At 43.6% G+C, this 23,228-nt stretch overlaps 1 protein-coding gene and 1 pseudogene across 9 annotated transcripts in view; both read left to right on the forward strand.

Moving 5' to 3' along the window:
- The window catches only part of Magi1 (membrane associated guanylate kinase, WW and PDZ domain containing 1), a 609,660-nt gene that overhangs the window by 275,910 nt on the left and 310,522 nt on the right, over positions 1–23,228 (forward strand). The gene's annotated exons all lie outside the window — the stretch shown is intronic.
- LOC116903591 lies at positions 11,971–13,732 on the forward strand (annotated as a pseudogene).

Here is a 23,228-nt window from a genome sequence, read left to right on the forward strand (position 1 = left end):
AAGGTTTCCTAACTGTCAATATTTTATTGGCTTATTTTACCCTGGCTTAGCTGCCTGTGTAGTTTAAATACTGCATTGCTAGAGAAACTTGAGAGGAAAGTTTGAAACCATGGCTACTGATGTGGTCTCTTTTATCTTTTGCTTAATGACCCTCCCTCTCTTCTCCAGAGATGTTTTTGTCAATCTTGAGTGCCTGTTTTGATTATTTACAAAGTGCTTCTCCGTTGCATAGCACCAGCCCTGATGGATCCAAGTAATGAAATATTTAGTTTGGGAACATGAAGAGGTATGAGGGTTTTGAGTTACACCTTTGGAGCTCTCTCAGGGAAGCACTGAAGAGAAGTTGCCTACATCTGAGGTGTGGCCAGGCTTTGGGATTGAAGTTCCTCCACCATTAAGAGCAGCAGTGAGCACATCCATGTTTGATCAATGGGCTGTCAACCCTCCGCATCCTCTGCCAAGTCTTTGGTTTATCCTACTGCGGTACCAGGACTGGCTCGCTTGCAGTGATGAATGAAACCCTGGGTTGTTTGGGTGTGGAATGTTTTTGTCTGTGCCTTGCAAAGATGAAAACATTGGTTCGGGTTTAAAGTAAATCGAGCGTCCTGCAAAAATGCCCTTCAGTGGCTTCCTGTTGCAAAGTAGATTGCTGACATGGCCTCCTATGGCCCAGAGGGTCCTTTGCTATCTGCCTGTTCAATGGCATCTCAGGTGTCGTTCCTCCTTTCCTTATCTATTAACATGGCGGGACTTTCAGATTTGCTGTATTTCACTACTTTTGAGCTTCCATTTCCTCTCCTAGATTCCTTTCTCTTGTCCTTTTTCCTTCTTTGTCTGAATCCTCATCTTTCATTCCACCCCACTCCAGGGTGCTTCTGGCTCCTAACATCACAAGCCATTCCCTGTTCTTATCTTGGACCCAGCACAGTCTAAATTGATGCTGTTTTCAGCTCCTTCCCAGAGAAGAGCGTGGTTTATCTTTCACGGTTTCTCCATCCCTAGCTCGTGCCTGGTACATTGGATGCACTTCCCATACATCTGGCAGGGGTGGAGAGATGACTCAGCGGTTAATGCCCTTGCTGCCCGTCTTAGTTAGGGTATCTATTGCTGTGATAAACACCATGATAAAAAGTGTCTCGGGGAAGAAAGGGTTTACTTCATCTTACAGGGCACCCCATCGCTTAGGGAAGGCAAGGCAGGAACTGAAGCAGAGGCCATGAAGGAGTGATGCTTACTGGATTGCTTTCTCAAGAAGGCCTGCTCAGCCTGCTTTCTTATAGCATTCAGGACCAGAAGTCCAGAGATGGCATTACTCGCAGTGAGCTCAGTCCTCCCACATCAGTTATTAGTCAAGAAGGTGTACTGCTGGTCAGTCTTGTTGGGGACATTTTCTCAGTTGAGATTCATCCTTCTAAAATGACTCTAGCTCATGGCAAGTTGACTGAAACAAACCAAACGCACTACCCACTTTCTTTCTGTCTGACACTTTAGACCTATACAGAAATAAAAGTAAGTCTTAAGTGTATAGATTTTTCCTTTTTGATCAATAGGCACATATGCTCTAATATCCTGTTAGAACTTCTCTTGAGATACTGTTTAGCCCCAGGCCTATATATCAGTCTCTTGTAATTAAAGAGACTTGAGGTTTGAATCACATGAGGGAGCTAAAGTTTTCGTGCTCGTTCAAAAAGTATTCTTTGCCAGACTCATGCAATCTTCTCAATAAGACATATTAATATTTCATCACCTAAGGTGGTTGAGAACTGTCTAATATATCATACAGGATATTCAGGGGGACAGGGGATATGGTTCAGTTGGTAAATGGCTGGATTGGATCCTTAGAACCTGACCTGGGATGCTGGCCTGGGAAGAAGGGGATAGGTGGATCCCTAAGAATCTCTGGCCAGTCAGTCTACCTGAAGCAGTGAGCTTCAGACCAGGAGAGACCATGTCTCAAAAAATAAGGTAGTGCTATCTGGGGGAAATAACACCTGAGGGTGACTTCTAGCCTCCATATGTGCATGTTTTGTGGTGTACATGCCTACATACACATTCACACACATACCACAGACACACATGTACCACATCCCCAAAATTAAATTCAAATTACAGTTTTAAAAACACTAACCTTTCCTTTAAAAGAATATCATAGGAGGTTTGTAGCTGGTCAGGATAAACCTTGGCAAATCTCATGAAAACAAAGATGCTTTAGCGTCAGAGATGTTTGCCCTGGTTTATATTTTGCACAGGTGCTTTTTATAAGAATCGGGATGAGATTCACCTGACAGTAAGTGTTTTAAAAGTGAACAGCTTAAAGTGCATATGCAATTTTTCAAGAATATCTGTTGTGAATAACATTCCTCTTAGGAATTTATTAAGACACTATTTAATTAGAATTTCAGTGAATTTCAAAAGCCCGACGTAGCCGGTCTTCTGTGCTACTGAATACCAGCCACTTTAAGAAGTTTATTGGGGCAGAGAAAGTTCTCAGTTGAGCCTATACTCTCTGACAATATTAAATGACTTAAAATAACACTTTATTATTCAAATGCAAGCTTAGAAATCTTTTTTTTTTCTTACTTCAAATATTACCTCAATAAGAATGTAGCTTGACATAAAACCACGAAAATGAGAGACTTAAGGAAATGGCCTGAGAGTCTCTGCGTCATTGTGCTCCACAATATTTGTGTTAAAGTAATATGAGATGCATTGTGACTTACCCTTAACCTCAGTAAAGGTCTCTGAAACTCCAGCCAGCCAGAGCCACTTTTAATTGATTGGGGATTTGGGAAAGGCACCGAGGAGTTTGCACAGCTGGAGAAAGCTGCGTTTGAGGCTACAAGGAAAGCAGGGATTATTAGGAACGGTAGGGTGAATATGAGACTCCCAGCTCCCTGTGCACAGCCAAGACTAGATGGAAGGAGATGGGGTCCAAAGGGCAGGGTCCCTGGTCACCTTCTCCCACAGGTGCATTTCTACAGAATGTTGGCTGTTTGTGCCTGTCGATCTGGTGACTGTGCACTTGAACGTACAAACATTCTCAGGCACTGGTTTAAATGATTGTTGCAAACAAAAATGTAAATGAACTGTTAAAAATTATGCTCCCAAACTTACAGACCATAGGGACCCAAGTAAGTCATTTGTTACTTGTGTAAGTTAGATGAGAAAGAAAAGTCAGTATACAACGAACAGTTCTGGCAGAGATAATCAGGAAAAGGTAAAAGATAAAGTTATTGAGTCGGGAGAAAGAGAAGAATGATAAGGTCTAGAAACCCTAAGGAAGTGGGCAGCAGTGAGCCTATAGACCAGCCAGCCCGGCTTGAGCTTCCTACTGAGGAGGATACATGGCCTTTCCTTGATGTGTCAGCTGAGTTCACACCTGGGGTGACTGCTAATTTTGTAACAACTGTGCATAAGAAAATTAGAGTTCAAGATTAGCAAGGAATGGCAAATTAGATGCCTCCTAAGGACAGCAGAGCCTGCTTAGGAGCGGACGCAGTTCGGCTACCTGTTCTGGTACAGAAAGCCTAAAGGAAGAAATGCGTTTGAGGGGACATACAGAATCTGCACATAAAATGGATCTCCCCATGACTCAACATAAAGAGGGCAGTGGATTTGGAGACCTCCTTACTCCTTTGCCTCTATGCACCCCTCACATCGGGAGACACTTCTGTAACTGTAACCATTTTAAAGAAAAGCAAGGGCTGCAGAGAGGGCTCAGCTGATAAAGGAAAGTCCTTACTTGTCTGCAAACCTAATGGCTTTAGTTCAGTCCCTAGAACCCACATGATAAAAGAGCTGATTCCTGTAAGTTATCCTCTGATTTCCACATAGGTGTGCCATGTAAAAAAGTAAAAATAAAGACAATGTAAAGAATAAGAACTGTTTAAATTGAGCAACTCTCAAACAAAACAAAACAAAACAAAACAAAATATACCTAAACCACAACAACAAACCACCAAATTGAAGGCAGTTTATTTTCTGGAAGTTTTTAGCAGTATCTTAAAATCCCTAGCTAGCATTCAGCCATTGCCAGGGCTGGTGGAGGATTTGGTAGCTTTTTCTTGGCCTTGCTGGCCTAGAGCTCATTTTCCTAAGGTTTCATTTGCCCCAGCAACTTAGGACAGTCGGACTCTCCCACCCTGTGTCTTCCAGGAGTGTCCCTCATGGCAGGGAGAGAGCTTGGACATTGGAAAGCATTCTTCTATTCTCTGGCACCATCTAACCTGAATTAACCTGCTACCTAATCTCCATGTGTCTGAGGCGAGTGTCACACGTTCCGAGTTTGAGATGCCTGTGTGGTAGCATCCAGGAAGCAACTGGAACCATGGAGGAAGCTCTGAACGCTGGAGAAAGGTCTGGGGACTCACTGCTACGGAGATAGTCATCAAGGCTGTGCACTAACAGATCTGCCTGAAGGCAACCATGGAGGGAATGAGAGAGGGCACCTGGAGCGTTTTCAGATTTCCTTGGACAAGTTTTCATTGGGTCTTTAATCCGGGAGGAAAGTTGTGCCGGGCAGCCTTGTGATAATTACCTTTCCTGTAGCGGGTCCTCACGCCGTTCTCGGGTTCAGCAAATGCCTTAGTGGAGTTCATTACTCTAGTTAGACTCACTCAGCACTGAAGGCATCAGATTTGCTCATCTTCTGGTTCAGCAGTCATGCAGCACATAGAGCAGCAGGACTAGAAGCCACTTACCCCTGCCAAAACAGTAGGATACGAACGCCTTGCCTGACAGGCCAGAGGAGGCAGTTGTCAAGTGCATCCAGGAGCTCCTGAACCTGGAGGGTGGGCTGCTTCTCCCCAGCCAGTCCTGTTAGCTCCTCTTCTCCAGGTTCTGCTGCAAATGCTCTACAAAAGCAGTGGGAATCTTCCATCAATCTTAGCAGGGGGTAGCCCTGCATCTCGGAGATCTAAAGAATCAAGTTTCTCACACCATGTGTTGAGCGGGAGTACCGAGCTGTAGAAATAAAAAAGAAGCTGCTTATTTATTCGTTGTTTGACAAATATGCCTTAAGGACTGGGACTTCAAAAGTCCCCTGGTTACTACATCAAGCAATCCCTCCCCTTTCAAGGAGTTCAAATTCTGAGACATACATGAGTGGGATGAATAATTACGAGTGTGTAAAGTCCTCTAATGGAGTTGGGTGTTGGAAGGCTCAAGCCGAATGTAGTATTTGCTGTGGACCTGAGTTCTACTCTGAGCACTCATATATCAGGAGTGGTGATGAGCTCTTCCAGTCCTAGTGCTGGAGAGACAAAGGCAGGTAGATACACTGGTGCTCTCTGACTGGCCAGCCTAGCCTACTTGGTGGGTTTCAGTCCAGTAAGAAACCCTTTCTCTGACAAAGGTGGATTGTGCCTTGAAACTATATATACCCAAGACTGTGGCATCCTCATACATGCCCATACCTATGAATTAATGTATATACCCAATGCACATACACATGTAACCCAATACATGAACATTCCCTTTATGTACTCACACATCTGTGTGCACTCATACATGTTCACCTGCACACACATGCATGCGTACCCATGCATGCGTATTATCTTCTTTAATGTGCAAGGTGTAGATCTAGAGAGTGGGAAGCAGGAAGAAAGGTCAGGTCAGGGAAGGGATTGGTAGCCTAGGGAGTAAGGGGGCTGTCTGGTGAGCCTGCTTATAGCTTCCGACCAGAATTCAGCAAGTACATTTTAAAATTCACCCTTTACTGCTGTGTATTGCTTCTGTGCTATGTGAGACTACAGGGACAGTGGAGGGAGTTGGTAGCTTGCAGATTATACTAGGATAAATTGCAGCCTTGACCCGAAAGTCTTTGGTGCTGTCAGGCTCAGCTGTGAAAAGGCGTTCTGCCTAATCATACATGTAAGGGGTGGACTGTTATGTTTGTGCATTGATTTTTAAAGAAGTGGGGGTAGGGAGAGATTGGCTGTAAATAGGTGGGTGTTGTATAAGCTGACACTTTAAACATATATGTGTACAGATTCTTCTTGACATTTGGATTTAATGCTGACTTTGTAGGAGACTTGGAAATGTATGTGTGGAATCCCAATCAGAAAGTCTGTCATGTTTGTCACCTCTCGGGCAGCAAGTGCTCTATCCAGAGCTTGAGCCACAGGGCGAATCACAGCTCCCTTGTTTCTACTTAGATTTCCCAAGGGCCACATAAGCGGGAAAGCAAATTAAATAACAGGCAAGGGAGACCATATCCAGGCCTTGTGTGGGATTTGCATATGATTTGCATAGTGCTTTCTAAGCTGAAATCTGTTCTTTGAAACATTCACGATAGCGTTTCAATATGGCTTCCTGTCAGCCATTTCAAGGTATTTTCTACTCATTTTATTATTTTGTTCTTATTGACCGTCTACAAATTATACATATCTTCACTAGAAGTATACAGCTCTAATTCTGTTCATTAATGCAGACAAAATTTAGGGTCCACCAGAGACTATTACTTGTCAAATGAAGCTCCTATTTAAGTTCTTCCTAGTCATGTCTTACTCAGTCCTGTAGTAAAAGTGCCTTTATTTGGGCCTTGTCTCAGAAGCTTAGGGGACCCACAAGTGGACAGGGCAGAAAGAAAAAGTAAGCCATGCATTGGAAAGCTGTGAGAAGTCAACCTCTGACATCATTCTTAAAACTGTGTGCCATTTGAGATAGGTTCATTTATTTCGTAGACTCTTACTTTCTTCATTGTCCACTGGAGATAAAATATCAAGGGTTGTGGCAACGCTCAGCACAGGTCAGTGATTGATGCTAGTCTGTTTATAGAATCTATCCTTCAGCCATATTGTGGGCATGAATTTTCTCTCTATAAGGTGGCAAGGGCCCCCTTGATGCTAGCCCAGGACATTAAGAGACAATGTTGACTAAGTGATGTTGGGGTCCCAGCCCTCATGCTCTGTAGGGATCAGAGTGACTAGTGTGCATTTTCGTGTTCTGAAGAGGTGTGTTGCACCTTAAAAGTACTTACATTTGCACTTAATATTTAATTAACACATGCATTGGCTTCATTAGAAGCAATTAAAGAAACAGCTTTAGGTAAAGATACTCTGTGAAGTTTCTGGACCCAGACTGTTAGACATTCACGTTTTCGATCCTTTGAGGGTTTCCTAAGAGGTTTTACAGTCATATTTTAATTTACTAATTATCAGAAGTGCTATCTGATACAGTCACAACATAGGCAGGAATTAGATGTAGCTGTTCAGTTTTATATTAAGGTAGATTTAAGGCAGCTATAACATACAAAATGTTCGCATGAAAGAACTTTTTAATATATAACTTATGGATAGTTGTTTTTCAAAATGATAACTCACTAAGGAAATAGTGTAAACTTTGTTTTTATTTAAAGGCTATCTGAAGAATCTTACAAGGAAGGGTATTTTTAATTTACAGCCAACAAGATCAAAGTGTTCTTAGTTGAAATAAATTTCCAACTGGGTACGATGGTATAGTTCCATCCTTTTATACTCAGGAGACCAAGACAGGATAGTCAGTTGATCTCAGATCTTCAAGGCAAGACTGTCCCAAAGGGAGAGGAGACCTAAAATATTACTACTTTGTCTAGGGCAGTAGTGTCTAAGCATGACTACGGCATATGTTATGGACATGTATTATGTCATATGTAATGAACATGCATATATTTATCAAACTTAGCCTAGTTTAAAGCCAGTTTCTGTGTCTGTCTTCAGAAGGTTGGAGGTAAGGTCTGAGGATTTTCATCCTCAGCAGATGTCCTGTGGTTTTGATGCTGAGTCTGGGGTTGCATGTGGAGAACTGCTTGCTGTAAGGAAGAATCGGCTGTCCTCGTGGCTGCATGGTTGGACCCTACATTGCTCAGCCTACGCTTCGCTCCTTAGCTCCACCCCAGTGCCCATTTCCCCCGCTTTTCATTCATTGTCACCTGTGTTTTGTGTTGCGATGCATTGCTCTTCCTTCTTTTTTGGGTTTTTACCACCGTCATTCCAGGACAGGAAGTTCAATATTTGGTATCTGACAAGAGGAAACCAAAATGTGAGATCATAAGACGTTTCGATGGGTATATGAATGAGGAGATAGATGATGGTGAGGGATGTCTGTTTTACACAGGGTGAACAGGAGACACTGTCTTGGTACGGGAAGCATGAGCAGGCCCCATAGAACAGTGAGGCTAAGTGCATCTGGAGGGAAGTGGGTCCCAGATAGAGACGCAGGAACATGCCGTTGTGCTTACGCATGAGCAGAAAGACCATCAGAACTGGAACCTAATAGGCGGTAGGGGAGGTGGACAGTGGATGGACACTGGATTTTATTCTGAATGAGAATGGTTGCTGTTGGAGGGTTCTGAGGAGTGCAGACAGGATGTAGCTGACCTTTGAAAGAGGCAGATTGTCCTTGTGGAGAATGGGAACAAGGAAAGCATCCTGGGTTTACAGGAGTAGAAAGTGACCAAAACACTGATATCCCATGCTGCTTCCGTTAACATCCCCAAATCAACTACCGGGGCCTTTGTCCATGGCTTGGATATTGACTTTCATGACTTGTCAACATAGCATGTTGTGGGAAACTGAGCAGTGGAGTCTGCCCATGGGATGGAAGTTATTTCTGTTTGTCCTACAGTCCATGTAATAAATGGCATTTTAGTTCCTTCTCTGCCCTTGAAGACATGCTGGGAGGCATCTACTCCAGATTCACTCGTTCATTCATCCTGCGTCAGACTGATCTGTAAAGAGGGAAGTTGCAGAACCCAGGTTTTGTGTCCAAATGTGATGTAATCAAGACATCAAAATGAGGATTCAGTCATGTTTTGAAAAACTTTAAATTGATTCGCTTTTATATTTATGAGTATTTTGCCTGAATGTGTACATGTGTACCATGTGCATACCTATGGAAGTCAGAAGAGGTCATCAGATCTCCTGGGATTAGAGTGATGGAGAGTTGTAAGTCGCCGTGTGGGTCTTCTGCAAGAGCATCACAATTTCTTTTTTTTTTTTCTTTTTCTTTTTTTTTTTTTTTTTTTGGAGCTGGGGACCGAACCCAGGGCCTTGTGCTTGCTAGGCAAGCGCTCTACCACTGAGCTAAATCCCCAACCCCAGCATCACAATTTCTTAATCGTTGAGCGATCTCTCTATGCCCTTCAGTCCTTTCTATACTAGGAAAGGCCATTTGAAGGTTAGGGCAGTCAGGTGCAAGGTTGCCCACGGCTCCTGGCACAGAAGGAGTGTGTCTTCCCTTAGTCCTCAGTGTCCTATGGTCACCTATCAGTCTGAGTTCCACAGCCCTTCCCGTTGTCTTCCAACAGGAGCAGTTGCTCACCACTTTATTTGACAGAATGGTTCGTGAGTCAGTTTTGAATTTCTGAATACTTTCTACTCAAAATGCCTCCCCTTCCTCCCTCTCCCCTACCCTGCTCCTCCCCTTCCCTCTCCCCTCTTCTTTCTCTCTCCTTCTGTCTTTGTTACTTGAATTAATTTCTCTCTTCTTTTCACCTCACTAGTTACCCACATTGAAGAAAATTGTTTATGGCCATATGGGAATGGATTCCATACTAGCATTTATGTATTAATGAGGTTATTAATTTATGGGTCTTCATCTTTTTCTTTTCAAAATTATTTCTGGTAATAAATACCCAGTAATTTACTAAAGTTTAGCTTTAGCATAAAATGCCTTAAATATAAAAGAAATTCCTCAATTGGTACACAGTGCAGAAGGGGCTAAAGTGTGTACCCAATGTATTCAATAAGAAAATAAAATAGACCAAAGTTCTCATTCCGGTCTCGGAGACAGCTAGCCAGAGGAGTAGTAATCGCATCATTTTAGAATAAATCTTTTTGTGCAGTCGTGTTTACTGCCTGTTAGAGGACCTTGGATTGAGAAGTGTAACATAGGGGCTACTCATAGGAACACGGGTTAGAGGTCTTGTCAGGGCACCTGCTTTTGCAGCATAAGCTCGATATGCGTGCGTGCGTGCGTGCGATGCGTCTTTGCGTCTTGATGTGTGTGTGTGTGTGTGTGTGTGTGTGTGTGTGTGTGTGTGTGTGTGTGTGTGTGTGTGTGTTTGCTATGCCCGTGATATCCAGTGTCTTCCTCCATCACTACTTATCTCTTTTTAAAGATAGGTTAGCCAACACTTTCCAGGATCTGTTTGTCTCTGCCCTCCAATGCTAGGAGGAGGCTGCACAGCCATGCAAAGCCTTTTCCCTGAATCCTGGGGATTGAACTCAGGTCCTCATGGACTTTGCACTTTGCCCTTCCTTACCTTACCTGCTCTTCCAGCAAGCACTCTTACCTAGTGAGCTACATCCCTATTCCCCCTTTACCCCCAGCCACGTTTATCGACAATTACTATTAACCGGGTATCAGATATTATAAGGTCAGTTAGTTCCCACAACATCCTGGTGTGAGGTAAGCACAGACAGCTGCTCCTTATAGATGAACGGGTGGTGGGGATGGGTAATGCCCTCTAGGCGCTGTTCCTAATGTAGTGTCCCACACTTCCATAGGCAGTGACTCTACCAGCTCCTACTGCTTGGATTAGCTTTGCTGATTTTAGAAGTAGTTGGAATGTATTGCTGAGAATAGGAGGCCAGACTCTAATGCCTCTTATATTCTGTTCCTTAGTTGTCTGACTATATTTTACCACACCGATTTCATCTTTATTGTTTTCACTGCTGATTAAAAAGAAGTCAGTATTTATTTCTTGCTCATGTTTTCTCCTCTCCTGTATGTGCTGGGACTATGAATGCCCAGTGACTGCAAAGATGCCCCGTGTCATTTCCTTTGCTTTCTTTGTGTTGTCACTTTCCTGAGATAGGGCCTTACAGTGTAGCCTAGGCTGGCCTTAAAGGCACAGTCCTCCTACCCCAGCTTCCCACTGTGGAGCACCTGCGCCCACACCACATTCTGCTTCAGTTCCATCCGATGGCGGAATAGCAGACCTTTCAATACGAGATTTAAAATCTTTCAGGAAATCCCAATTTGGAGAATCTTCTTCACTGTTTTAAATCTTAAGTGTCATCGGGACCCCAAATCATGCTTCATCCTTGGGCTGTGTTTTGTATTTCAGGGGCTTTGAACTGCTCATGTAGGCACTGGAGACCAGGTGTATAATCTTAAGAAAAAATCTTTGAACCGATTCATTTGCAGTCCTCACCCACAGCATGGTGATGGCCATGCTGAAGAAAACTCTAGGCACCCTACCGGGCTGCAGGGGTTAGGAGACACTGGAGGGGCGGACAAGGCCACTTTTGGTATTTCCAGTTCTTCAATAATGCCCGTGTGTGTATGTATGTGTGCTCCCTTAGTAACAAATTACTATCATGTTGTTCCTTTCCTTCCTCTCCCCCCTACCCCCTTGCTCCCCCACCTCTCTCCTTCCCTTTCTTCCATCTATCCAATAGCCTGTCTGTTAGCCTTTTCTTCCCCTCCCATCTCCTCCATCCCATCCTCCTAGAGTCTATGTTTTCACAGGTCCCATTGTGAGCCCTGGACAGCAGACAGTGAACAAAATGGATTCAGCTGCTCTCTGCACAGGGCTTCCTTCCTTCCTAGTTGGGGCTGCTGTGCTTAGGGCCTTGTCTGTTTTATATTTCCTGTCGAGAGTCAGAGTTTGAAGACGTGGCGGCTACACTGCAGGTTGATTAAAGCTGGAATTAGGACTTTGGTGGTTTAATCCCAGCACGTGGAAGGCAGAGGCAGGCAGATCTCTGAGTTTGAGGCTAGCCTGGTCTACAGGGTAAGCTCCAGGACAGCCAGGGCTACACAGAGAAACAGTGTCTCCATGGCTTGAACCCTCTTGCCCAAAATACAAAGCTGGAACTATGGGCTGTGTTAGAAGGGTGACAGTAACTGGTTGCCTGTCTAGCAGGTGGAGGAGAGAGGCAGAATCTGCTCCAAAGAATGCTGAACACACAAAAACTGTAAGGGGAGATGAGGAATAGAGACAGTGTCACCCCGAAGCACATACTAAGTATTTGAGAAGTGGCCATGGATTTGGGGGAAGGCTTAAGTGCAAGGATTAATGAGGTCATTGGACATGAGGAACGCAGGGATGCTCTAGAATGTCAAGGTCAGGCTGTGACATCAAGAGTGAAGAGAGCCTGTCACTAGGTGTCCATTATTATGGTCATTCACATACGTGTTGTTCTGCTGCCGCTGCCACCTGGGTTTTCCATTCACCGCAGCAGGCACAGTGTTTCTCCCTGATCTAGATCACTGCCAGTTACAGAGTGAGCATTTGCCAGCAGTGCGTGAATGAATGAGCAAGTCGGATGAATGAAAGAATCTGTTGACCTGGAGCACAGTGGCACATTGAGAATTGGTTTATTCTGTGCTCCGTAAAAACCTGTTGGTCCTTAATGGTCCTGGTAGTTTCAGAATTAATTGTTCTATCAGAACGTAATCAGTTTTCCAATTACTGACTTGGAAATACATCCAGTCTTAGTTTTTAGTCTTCATAGATAGCCGTGTCAGAAAGGATCTTATGGGGAAGGAAAGAAATGTTGAGCTATGATCCAGGATGTGACATTGACTTCCTTCAGAGTAGCTGTGCTTGTTACTGGCTTGTGTTCTGGCTTTTGAAGAAAGTAACAGCTGAAGGATTGATTTCACTACTAAAAGCACCCCCCCTTCACCCCCACTGTCTATGATGTAGTTAGAATGCTTTGTCCACAATGGTCTCCACTCCCGTTAAAGACCACCATGGCTCCTCTTTATCAATAGAAACGAGGCTAAGAGGGGCTGGAGAGATGGCTCAGCAGTTAAGAGCACTTACTGCTCTTGCAGAAGGACCTGGGTTCTGTTCCCACCACTCACATGGTGGCTCATGACTATTTGTAATTCCAGTTACAAGGGGTCTAATGCTTCTTCTGGCCTCCAGGCTCCTGCATGTGATACACAGACATAGACTCCAGTACATACACAACAAAACACATTTTTCCCCTTTAAAAGGGCTTACAATTAAAACAGTATCTTTACCGTTGGTTGGACATTGATGCACCCTGATAATCATTCTAGGCCTTTATATATATTGTGGGATAGTGTGTTCTAAGTCTGCATTTTACAGATGATAAAACAGAGTTCATTAATGAACTTGCTGAAATGATAACCACTAGTAATTAATCTTAGAATAAAGTGACATAAGGTCCTTGGGGGTTTCTAACCATCCCCTGCTAGATACTTTACACAGTTGGGTGAAGCCCAGGAAAGCATCTGAAAATGTTTTTAGATTATAAAATAGGCTCAGTCCAGTCCGGTTCTCGGGAGAATAAAGCTCGTGTACAAAGAAGAGCATCCGTGAGAGAAGCGTCGCTCTGGGGGCGAGAAAATCCGAAAGAAATACCCAGACCGGATCCCGGGATAGTGAAAAAGCTCCCAAAGCTTGGATAGGCGACCTGGACAAAAAGAAATACCTGGTACCTTCTGATCTTACAGTTGGTCAATTCTACTTCTTGATCCGGAAGCGAATTCATCTCTGTGCTGAAGATGCCTTGTTTTTCTTTGTCAACAATGTCATTCCACCCACCACTGCCATGATGGGTCAGCTGTACCAGGAACACCGTGAAGAAGACTTCTTTCTATACACTGCCTACAGTGATGAAAGCGTCTGGTCTGTGAAGTTGCTGTCCCGGAGGTGGGGGTTCCATTCTACAAAGAGAGTGGCGCTCCTTCCTTGACATCCAGTTCCTCCTTCAGGCTCAAACACCATCTCCTTTCTTCAGGACCTGCACTTCATGTTTGAGGCTGTCTCTCCAGTCCCTCTGAGCAGAAGGGGTAATGGTAGATGCAGCCGCTGAACCTCTCTCTTTCTCCTTGTTTACCCTCCATTCCCACTCTGCTTTAGACTTCTGGATTGTCGATCTCTGTCACATCGGATGATTGTTTTGGTTTCTGTTCCCTTTCTAACTGCCCACTGGGCTCAGATCCCAATAAACCCTTCCTTTCACTACCTTCTTTTTGGGGGGGTAGATGGCAGGGATTGGCATTGGGTGGGAGAGGTAGGAGGCACATCAATAAAGAGGAAACCACCGAGCTGGGGGAAAAAAATAGGGGCTAGAGAGGTGACTCAGTGACTTATTTAAAAACACTTTGTTGCTTTTGCAGAGAAACAAGGTTCAGTTCCAGGCATCCTTATGGTAGCTCACAACCGTCCTAACTCCATTTCCAGGGAATCTGATGCCCTCTTCCAACTTTTATAAGCCATCAGGCATGTACATGATATGTGGGTGCGTGCATGCGTGCGTGCGTGCGTGTGTGTATGTGTGTGTGTACATATTTATATGTACATTTATACATACATATATTTATAAATGTATATGTGTATGTGTATATGCTATGCAGGTAAAACATTCATATATTGTACTTAAATATTCCTTAATCTTGAAATTTAGAAATCTGGTTATTTGGAAAGCTAATTAAGCTTCAAATAGAATTTCAAAAGGGCAAAATTGCGATTTTTTTTTTTTTAACTGAAATTCTGTGCCGTGGAATCACCAACATTGGCAGCTGTGAGGTACTGAGTCCTGAGAGAATAAGGAACCAGGTGCTCTTTAGAGTAAGCCCGTGCAATTAGCTGGCAGAGACTCCCCTGAGAAGAAACATGCTTGTAATCTCACCATACAGGGGGCTTAGGCAGGGGGATTGAGAGATGCACTGTAGACATAGATCTTGTATCAAGAAACCAAAACCAAATTGAGCCAAAATATCCCTGCTCCAGCGCCAGGCCCATGTACCTGTAACCCATGTGCATTTGATGCAGTGTCAGTACCGTTAATCATGTAGCGTGCACACAATATTTGTGTTGACGGGAGTGATTTACTCTGACTTTAATGCCTCTGTTCTAAGTGCATCGTTTCGACTTCTGAGTAGTTAAGAGCCGTTTGGCTGCATCAGGCTAGATTTTGGCTTCCATTGAGAAGTTGATTAAGTTGAAAATGGCTTAGGCACTTTCTACAGTGATTTCACTGCAGCTACCCACATCTCTTCTGTGCACTCGTGCGCGAACACAGCAATGGCAGCCGGAAGCTGAACAAGGAAAGCATTGCTCACAGTGTGACTTGTGCAGGTGCCTTGGCTTGGGATGTGCTGGGATAGCAGGTTTCCGTGCCGATAGATTTTGAAAATCCAAGCTCTTACATTTTTATCAGCACAGCCAGAGATGTAGAACAAGAGTGTTCTTAAGACAGACGGGGAGACCTTGGAGTTCAGGGCTCACCCGAGTGTAATGTTCTGTCATGTTTTATTTGCTAAGAATATTTGCATAGTAGTTTGAATGGAAATTATGTGGTCAAAGAGGACAAGTAGGTTTCTAAAATGCAGAACGTCCCAGCCCCTTAGCATGTTAATGCTTATCCTGACTTTCCTAGGGGTTTGGCATGCAGACTGTTACAGTTGCTCTAGACAGTCTAAAAACCAGTTCAGGAATTTTGCTGGTCTGGTAAATGAGGTTTATTTATCAGAATATCCTCGTGTTATAGTACTACACCGTATGATTTGTGACTACTAGGGTTTTTGCTTTTAAAACATGTATCCTGATGCTACAGTCCTGGCTACCCTGGAACTTGCTATATAGACCAGGCTGACCCCGAATTCACAGAGATCTGCCTGGCCTCTATCTCCCAAATGCTAGGTAGACAGAGGCTTATGCCATCGCCAACAGCTTGATTGCAGATTCCCTAAACAGATCTTCATAATGGTTAAAGTTGTATAGACCTTGCCCTACGCTTGTTATTTATTTATTTTGGATTTTTTGTTTGTTTTTCCTCACACGAGCCATCACAAAAAAAAAAGTGTATCCCCCATGTATGTTCAATCTTTTGTTGAAGGTGTCCATGCACCAGCTGCACCTGGCTTTCCAAACAGTGAAATTGTGCCTAGAAACCATGTCTGCATGAACTACAAGTCTACAGATGTCTCACCAGGACCAGGCACATTCTAACCCCAGTTTGTATTGTTTTCGGTGTTGTTGTTTATCTGTTTCCTCCCTCTGTATGCATTTGTTTCTGAAGGGAACTGTGGAAGCAAAGAGACACCACTTACTCCCTCTATCTGTAGTAGAAGTTGGGCTTTTCTGCTTGCCCAATCATGTTGAAATCCCATTGGTGGGTCATGGTCATGTGATTTTCATGCCTGCCTCCTGTGAAAGGTTGTGTGATAGACAGAGCTGGGCTGGGACCCCTGCTGTCTTTTGTGGGAAGGGATATGTCCTTCCTAGGTAATATCCTTGTGCAGTCAGGAATGGGGCTTGGACCATGAGCCCTGGAAGAAGTTAAGTTGCTGTGGGACAAAGCAACAGGAAAGCATCCTATGCCTTGGTAGGTAAAATAGCAGGAGGCCTTAGCCTGTCATCTTGTGAAATTCTCTTTTCCTGTTAATCAAATTAAGGTTTTCCTTAACTGAACTTCTAGTTAGTTAAGGTGCAGCTAATTAAGTTTGGTGGATAATTGGTGCAGACAGAAGAAACAAATGGATATAGCACAAAAGTAAAATCAAGTGTGAAGGCAAGTAGTTCAAGGTTGGCCTTAGTACTGCAAAGTGCCTAACAGATCAGGCTCCAGCAAGCTGAAGCTTAGGCTGTGAGAGTCTCCAAGTGAACCACACCCTTTGACATTGCCTCTGTGGACTGGTGTCAGGATGTGCTGAATTTTGTTGTTTCTGTAGAATTCAGAGATTATGATAGGGCCAGTTATTTGCTGCAATACACACACACACACACACACACACACACTGTGTGTGTGTGTGTGTGTGTGTGTGTGTATGTATGTATGTATGTATGTACGTATATGTATATGTATATTTTGGAGAAAAGATACTCACTGTGAATCTGAAGGCCAAGGGTTCAGATTTGTTCAAAGTGAAATCTTGGATAAAAGTGAAGACTTGTTTCCTTGTGAGAGGAGCTGACTCCTGGCCCATTGAGAAGACTGTTCAGTGGAAGTATTCTTGGAGTGTTTGTTTTCTCTCCATGACACCAGTACCTGGGTCTCCGAGGGATTTTGTGCTTCTTTCTTTTTTGGTAAATTGTATTATTATACCACATTTTTAGCCATACCGTATCATGTTGTTCCAATGAGGATGGTTTGGGATACAAAACTGACAAATAAAAATGTCTTTCATTTCTCCTACTGTCATCTGCAGTTTAACTAGTTTTTCACAGCCTACAGTAATGCAAATAACAAACAAACAAACAAACAAACAAGTGTGTGGAATTGGCCGTGTGTGGATGGTTTTCTTGTCTTGTAGCTTTCTATCCACAGTCTGTGAGATATTTTTGAGTTCTGTTTGTTTGCCTCTGGTAGAGTTAATAGATAATTCATCCTCTTGATTTCCCTAATGCTTAAAATTATGTAGTGACTAAACTGTCTATGGGAAATAAAAGAAGCCAAGTTGATGGTAGTGAATGATGCATATTGAAGTGTGTGTAATGCGTGCTTGGGGCCAGCTCTTCCTGGGGATCTTGTCAGTGCCTGTTCTGATTAAGCAGCTCCCGTGTAATGCTTGAGAACATGCGTTTCCAGCCATTTGCTGAAGCCATTATTTCTGTTCTTAGACACGTTATAAACAGAAAGGCTCTAGAAACCTGTGCATGGGCTCATTATGAGTCTCAGTCATAAAATTGATTGCTACAGAGCCAATCGAGGTCCTGAGGCTGCATAGCAAGCATCTTTACCCGCTGAGCCATATTGCTGGCCCCAAGATCCACATATTAACGTTCTTCGTGTATTAGAATATTAAAATCATAAAAATCATAATTTGTGGCATTGGAAAGATGGCTTGGCAGTTAAGAGCACTTGCTGCTCTTGCAGAGAACCCAGGTTCAGTTCTTCGAGCTCATGCAGCCTTTCATAACCACACATAACTCCAGTTCCAGATTGTCCAAAAACGTCTTCTTACCTCAGTGGTCACCCTGCACATATGTGGCACATGACCTAAAGTAAAGTACATGTATTTTTAAATCATACTTCAGCATGCTTACCCTGCAAGTCTGAGGACCTGAGTTCAACCCCCAGAATGTATGTCTAAAGAAGCAAACAAACAAACAAGCCAGGCGTGATGGTCATGCTTGTAATTCTAGCAGTAAATGGTGATTGCTTGGTTTTCATCAGCTTAACATAAGCTAGGATCAGCTGGGAAGAGGCAGCATCAGATGAGGATTTGCCTTCATCAGATCCTCTGTGTCAAGTTTGTGAGGCATTTTCTTCATTAATGACTCATCTGGTTTGGGCCCTGCTTACTTTGGATGCTACCACTTTGGGGCAGGTGGTCCTGGGAGTGGAAGAAAGCAGGCTGGAGAGCAAGCTAGTAATCAGCATTCCTCCATGCTTTCCTTCATTTTGGAATATGACTAAGACGTGTAAACAAAGCGAACTCTTTCCTTCCCAAATCACTGGGTCATGGTCTTTGTCACAGCAGTGAAAGTAAACTAACAAACAAGGGATGTTGTGCTAAAGTGAGTCCCGGGGTTCTCTGGCTAGCTAGACGGACGACTCCTGATGGGATTCAGCCAGGGTTGTCCTCTGGCCTACACATGCATGTGTGCACTCACATGGAGGCAAAAACCACGTGTGGAGAGAATCTCCTCTAAGCATCAAGTGTCAATAAAAAAGCCAATGGCCAATGAGGTGAGGCAGGAAATCGGAGGTGGGATACTGGCAGGAGGAGAGAGGATTCTGGGAAATAGTGAGAGAATAGAAAGAGACAGATGCAGGGAAAGATGCAGAGATTAGAGAGAGGCCCCCAGGAAATGCCAAAGAAGCAGGCTGGCACTGAAGGAAAGGTAACTAGTCAAGTGTTACCGACTAGTTAGAATGAGTTAAGTAAGATATGAGCTAGTCAGGGAGTGAGCCAAAGCTTATGGCCTAGGCATTTAATAATAACTTGTCTGGAGGAAAAATGGATTTTATTTTTTTTTTTTTTAAACAACCAACCACACTTTGCCTTTACAGTTGAGGAATGAGAAGACTTTCAGCTCAGAATCTTGGGGTTTTGTTCACAGGCACAGTCTTCGGTTGTGGCCGGCTTATCAGGACCCTCGTCTGTGAAATCCTCCTTTTGCCTCCAAGTTGCTGCAGCAAGCTTCCTCTTCTCTATATTTGGAGATCGAATTCTTTGTTTTGTTTTGTTTTCTTGTGGTAATGTGGATCAAACATAGGGCCTTACGCATGCCATCTAGGCATTCCCACTGAGCTGGGCTACAACCACAACCCTTTTTCTCTGCTTTCTCAAGATCTACCCCCAATACCTCACGGAATGGTGTACCCTGAACCCAAAGACCACTGTATGCAGTGGGCCAAGGCGGCCTTCAGTTTGGTGTGACCACCTATGGTTTAGTCAGGCAGATGTCCCATAAGCCCAGAGTCCATGGAAAAACTCAAGGAACCTCCGTCGTCCTTGTAGGCAGCACAGCACACAGCCAGCAAGCAGCACATTCGTCTTGGAGGTGTTTTCTCTGCTGTTCACTTTGTTCCCGCCGTAATTGGGAGAGAAGTCGCCGTGGCCATATTTGCACTGACAGATTTGTTTTGCGCTGTGCTGCAGTGGGGTGTGAAGCGGAGGCCTGTGAAGAATCGGAAATATTTTGAGGGTGGGGGCATAGCTCCAAACAGACTGAATTGTGTTTTTTTCCAGCTGAGTCTCTTTCCTGGGAGCTCTGGAGCTCTAGTGTCAAGGGAACAGACATCATCCAACCCTGGAAAGGTGGCTGCAGTTATGTGGGGCTGTGAGTTCCTTGTAGGGCTTTATCCAGATCTTGCCATTTGAATTTTGTTTATTGTTTTTGTTTCGAGACAGGGTCTTGTACAGCCCGGGCTAGCAGTAAACTCTTTATATATTCTGAAACTGGCTTTGAATTCTTGATTAGTCTGTTCTCACCTCCCTGGTAATGAGACTGCATACATGTACCACCATACTAGCTTTATAGATCAAAATTTGAAGGCATTATTGGTGCTAAAATTAAAATGATGGAATTGGTGGAACGAGAATAGTAATATATAGGGTGGATTTATTAGTTGCATGGAAAACAACGTTTGCTTATATGTAAAGGATTAATTGTCATTTCTAAATTGCTACTCACATACTTGAACTGAAAATGTTTTAGCCTTCAGCCAAGCTACATTCTTTGAAATTGTACTTCATGTGAAATGTATACACTATGGCTTTCCCTCATTTGATACAAAGCGATTTCAGTAACCACAGAATATAAAATATATCCTCTATAGGGCATTTGAAAAGTAGATTAAATTTTTGAGAAAAGAAAAAATTAAAAAGCAAATGAGCATCTCCAGCACCCCCAAAATGACAACAATCGAGAATTTTTTTCTAATTTTTTTTTTTTTAAAAATTCGGAAATGTTTAAACCTGTAGTCACCTTTTCACTGGATGACATTGTTCTGTTGGTTTTGTATGCTGGCATTTCATTGAGCGCTATGGAGAATGCACATTAAAAATGCTCATTTTTAAGCACTTTTTTTTTGACTTGGAAATCTGAAATAATTATAGGTTCACATGTAGACTTAGGTTGCATTGAGCACCATGGGGAAGGCACACTGAAAGCACTCATTTTTAAGCACTTGGGTTTTTAATTGGAAATCTTTGAAATAACTACAGATCTCCATGCAGGCTTATGGAATAGTATGGTGGGATTCCTCCAGTCTTAGTACAGTGTCCCCGAAGCTGTACACAGAGCGACAGTATAGTGCTGCACCTAGGACCTTGAAATTGATGCAGTTGATAGCAGGTTCACGTCTCCCCAGTTTTGTGTGCCCTGGTTTGTGTGGATCTGAGGGTTTTCATCACCCTTCTAAGATGGTTTGTTGGCTAGGCTTTTGGTTAGTTTTCCTAAGCAAAAGTCCCGTGGGAAGAAGGGACCTCAACTGAGAAAGGGTCTCCTAAAAATGGCCTATAAGTAAGTCTATGGAAGGTTTCCTTGATTAGTGAGTGACGGCCCAGTGCTACTAACTGGGCAGCTGGCCCTGAGCAGGTGAGCAAGCCTCAAGAAACAAGTCAGGGAGTGGCTTCAGTTCCTGCCTCCACATTCCTGCCTTGACTTCTCTCTAGGCTGGATGATGATGCAGAAGTGTGAGTGAAATAACCCTTTCCTCCCCAGGTTGCTTTTGGTCATAGTGTGTTACCACAGCAAGAGAAACCTTAGCTATGTATCACCACAGTCACATCACAGAGCTGGGCTTGTAGCTCAGTGTTTTGACTGGCACATACAGGATCAGTTCTCCCAGCAACACGCGTGCACATGTACGTGTCCCACAGGCCCCACACCATTAGTATAACATTTACATTCATATCTGCCTTTTCTTTTATTTAGACTTCCTAGCCTATAGTAACTGCTAATTTCTCCTTAGATTCTAAATTTTTTTCCTATCAGAAATTTTATACTTTTGGAATATGCAGGAGTATAAAGTATGTTGCTGAATCATATAGCCCAGATTACAGACTCACCCATCACAGGATATCTTGGTTAATTCCAGATACTCATTCCAGGCACTCCAGTGAAGCTGCTGTGAGAATTCATACGCAGACTGTTGCTGTGTTTGTTCTCTCAGCGAGGATTTCTGTTCTTGTGGTTAAAGTGCACAGGCTACAGAATTTGAATGGATGTTTTAATTCTGCGAAGGATTCTCCAACAGGTTGCAGGAGTGGCCTCCCATTTTACTTCCTGCCTTACTCAGGGTGAGCAGCCAGAATCTGAAACATTTGAAGGTGCTGACGCTCAGATTCCAATTTCAGAATGCTTTGGGTTTAGAATTTTGTGGTTCAGGGCGCACCGCCAGGCTTTGGACATCCCTTGCCTACCACGGCAAGTGGGGTCCTGGGTTCCATTTCCAGACCACAGTTAAGCAATACAGCTTAAGAACATTCTTAAGTCTGAAAAGCTTCAACCCTGACCTCCGCCTTCCTCCAGGTAGTGTAGAAGGGTCACCTCCCCATGAGCACAGCCTGGCTGATCACATCCTCGCTGGTCCTTGTTTGGGGGGGCCACTGTGCTTTAGCCATTCCGCTAGAAGCAAGGCAGACACACTGTGTCTGAACTTACCTGCTTCCGATGGATGCCAGTGTGTGGGGGCATCCTTCTCATGGGCTTGCCTGTCGCTCTGAGCCACATGGCTCTTGTTCTGGTCCTTAGCCCGTTTTTTGAGCATTCTTTGTAACTCCTAGTTCTTTGTCACCTCCAGGTTTTTCCTAGCCAACAAATTGCCTATATATATATATAGGAGAGAGAGAGACTAGTTTTAGAAACGTTCTGCAGCAAAGCTAAGAAAACGTCACACATTTCCCATCTATTTGCTACGAAGCCTTCCTGAGCTGTAGAGATGCCTTAGCAGTTACTAGTGAAGCCTCCTCTCTAGAGGGTCCTAATTCGGTTCCCAGCACCCATGTCGGATGGCCTACAACCATTCGAAGCTCCAGTTTCAGAGGCTCTCATGCCTCTGGTCTGACCACGTATGTGCACAGACCCATTTACATACATATAGAATTAAAAATTAAAATGAAATTTAAAAAAATAAAGGAACTAAGGCTCCTGTAAGAGTCTTCTTCATTTCGCCCCTCACAAGAGAACTGTTAAGATTCATGAACCATGGACAGTCCTTTTCACCTGGACACTCGTGTTTGTTCATGGTCACATGCATTCTGTTGGTTTAGATAAATGTGTCATGGTGCGTGCCTTCCCTAAATGTCTTGGACCTGTTGGTGGGTCTTTTTTAATCTTTCACTTTGGCTTTCAAATGGTTAACCTTTAAATTTTTGTTACCTTCAGAGTAACAATTTGTCCTCTAATATAGTATACGTCATGTCATACCAGTAACCCTTTTTCCTGCTCTGCCTTAAAGTTTTTATTTTTTAAGTTACCTTTTTCTTTTTGTTGTTGTTCTGTGAACATTCTTTTTGCTAGCAGTATGTTCTGAAAAGATGACATTTCATTGATCGGATAACTTTATATCACTATCAAAAGTCAGGGGTATATAGTTTCATAGGTCTATTTCTGGGTCCTGTAGTCTGTCCTTTCATGTCATTCCCCTGCCTGTCTCATACTGTGTTCTATTGTCGCATCTACTGAGTTCTAGCCATGGATGCAGTGTGTCTCCTCAGGCCTTCTCTGCTGGACTGTGGGGTCTGTGCTATCAGCAGTCCTGGTGTGTGGGTCTGTATGCTCCCCCATGTTCCTTTCCAATCCTGAACTCATTTTTTAGCTTTTCCTCTAGAGGATATTTTACTTGATTAAATAATTCCTTCCC

This window comes from Rattus rattus, chromosome 6 (genome assembly GCF_011064425.1).
Source record: "Rattus rattus isolate New Zealand chromosome 6, Rrattus_CSIRO_v1, whole genome shotgun sequence".
NCBI lineage: Eukaryota > Metazoa > Chordata > Mammalia > Rodentia > Muridae > Rattus > Rattus rattus.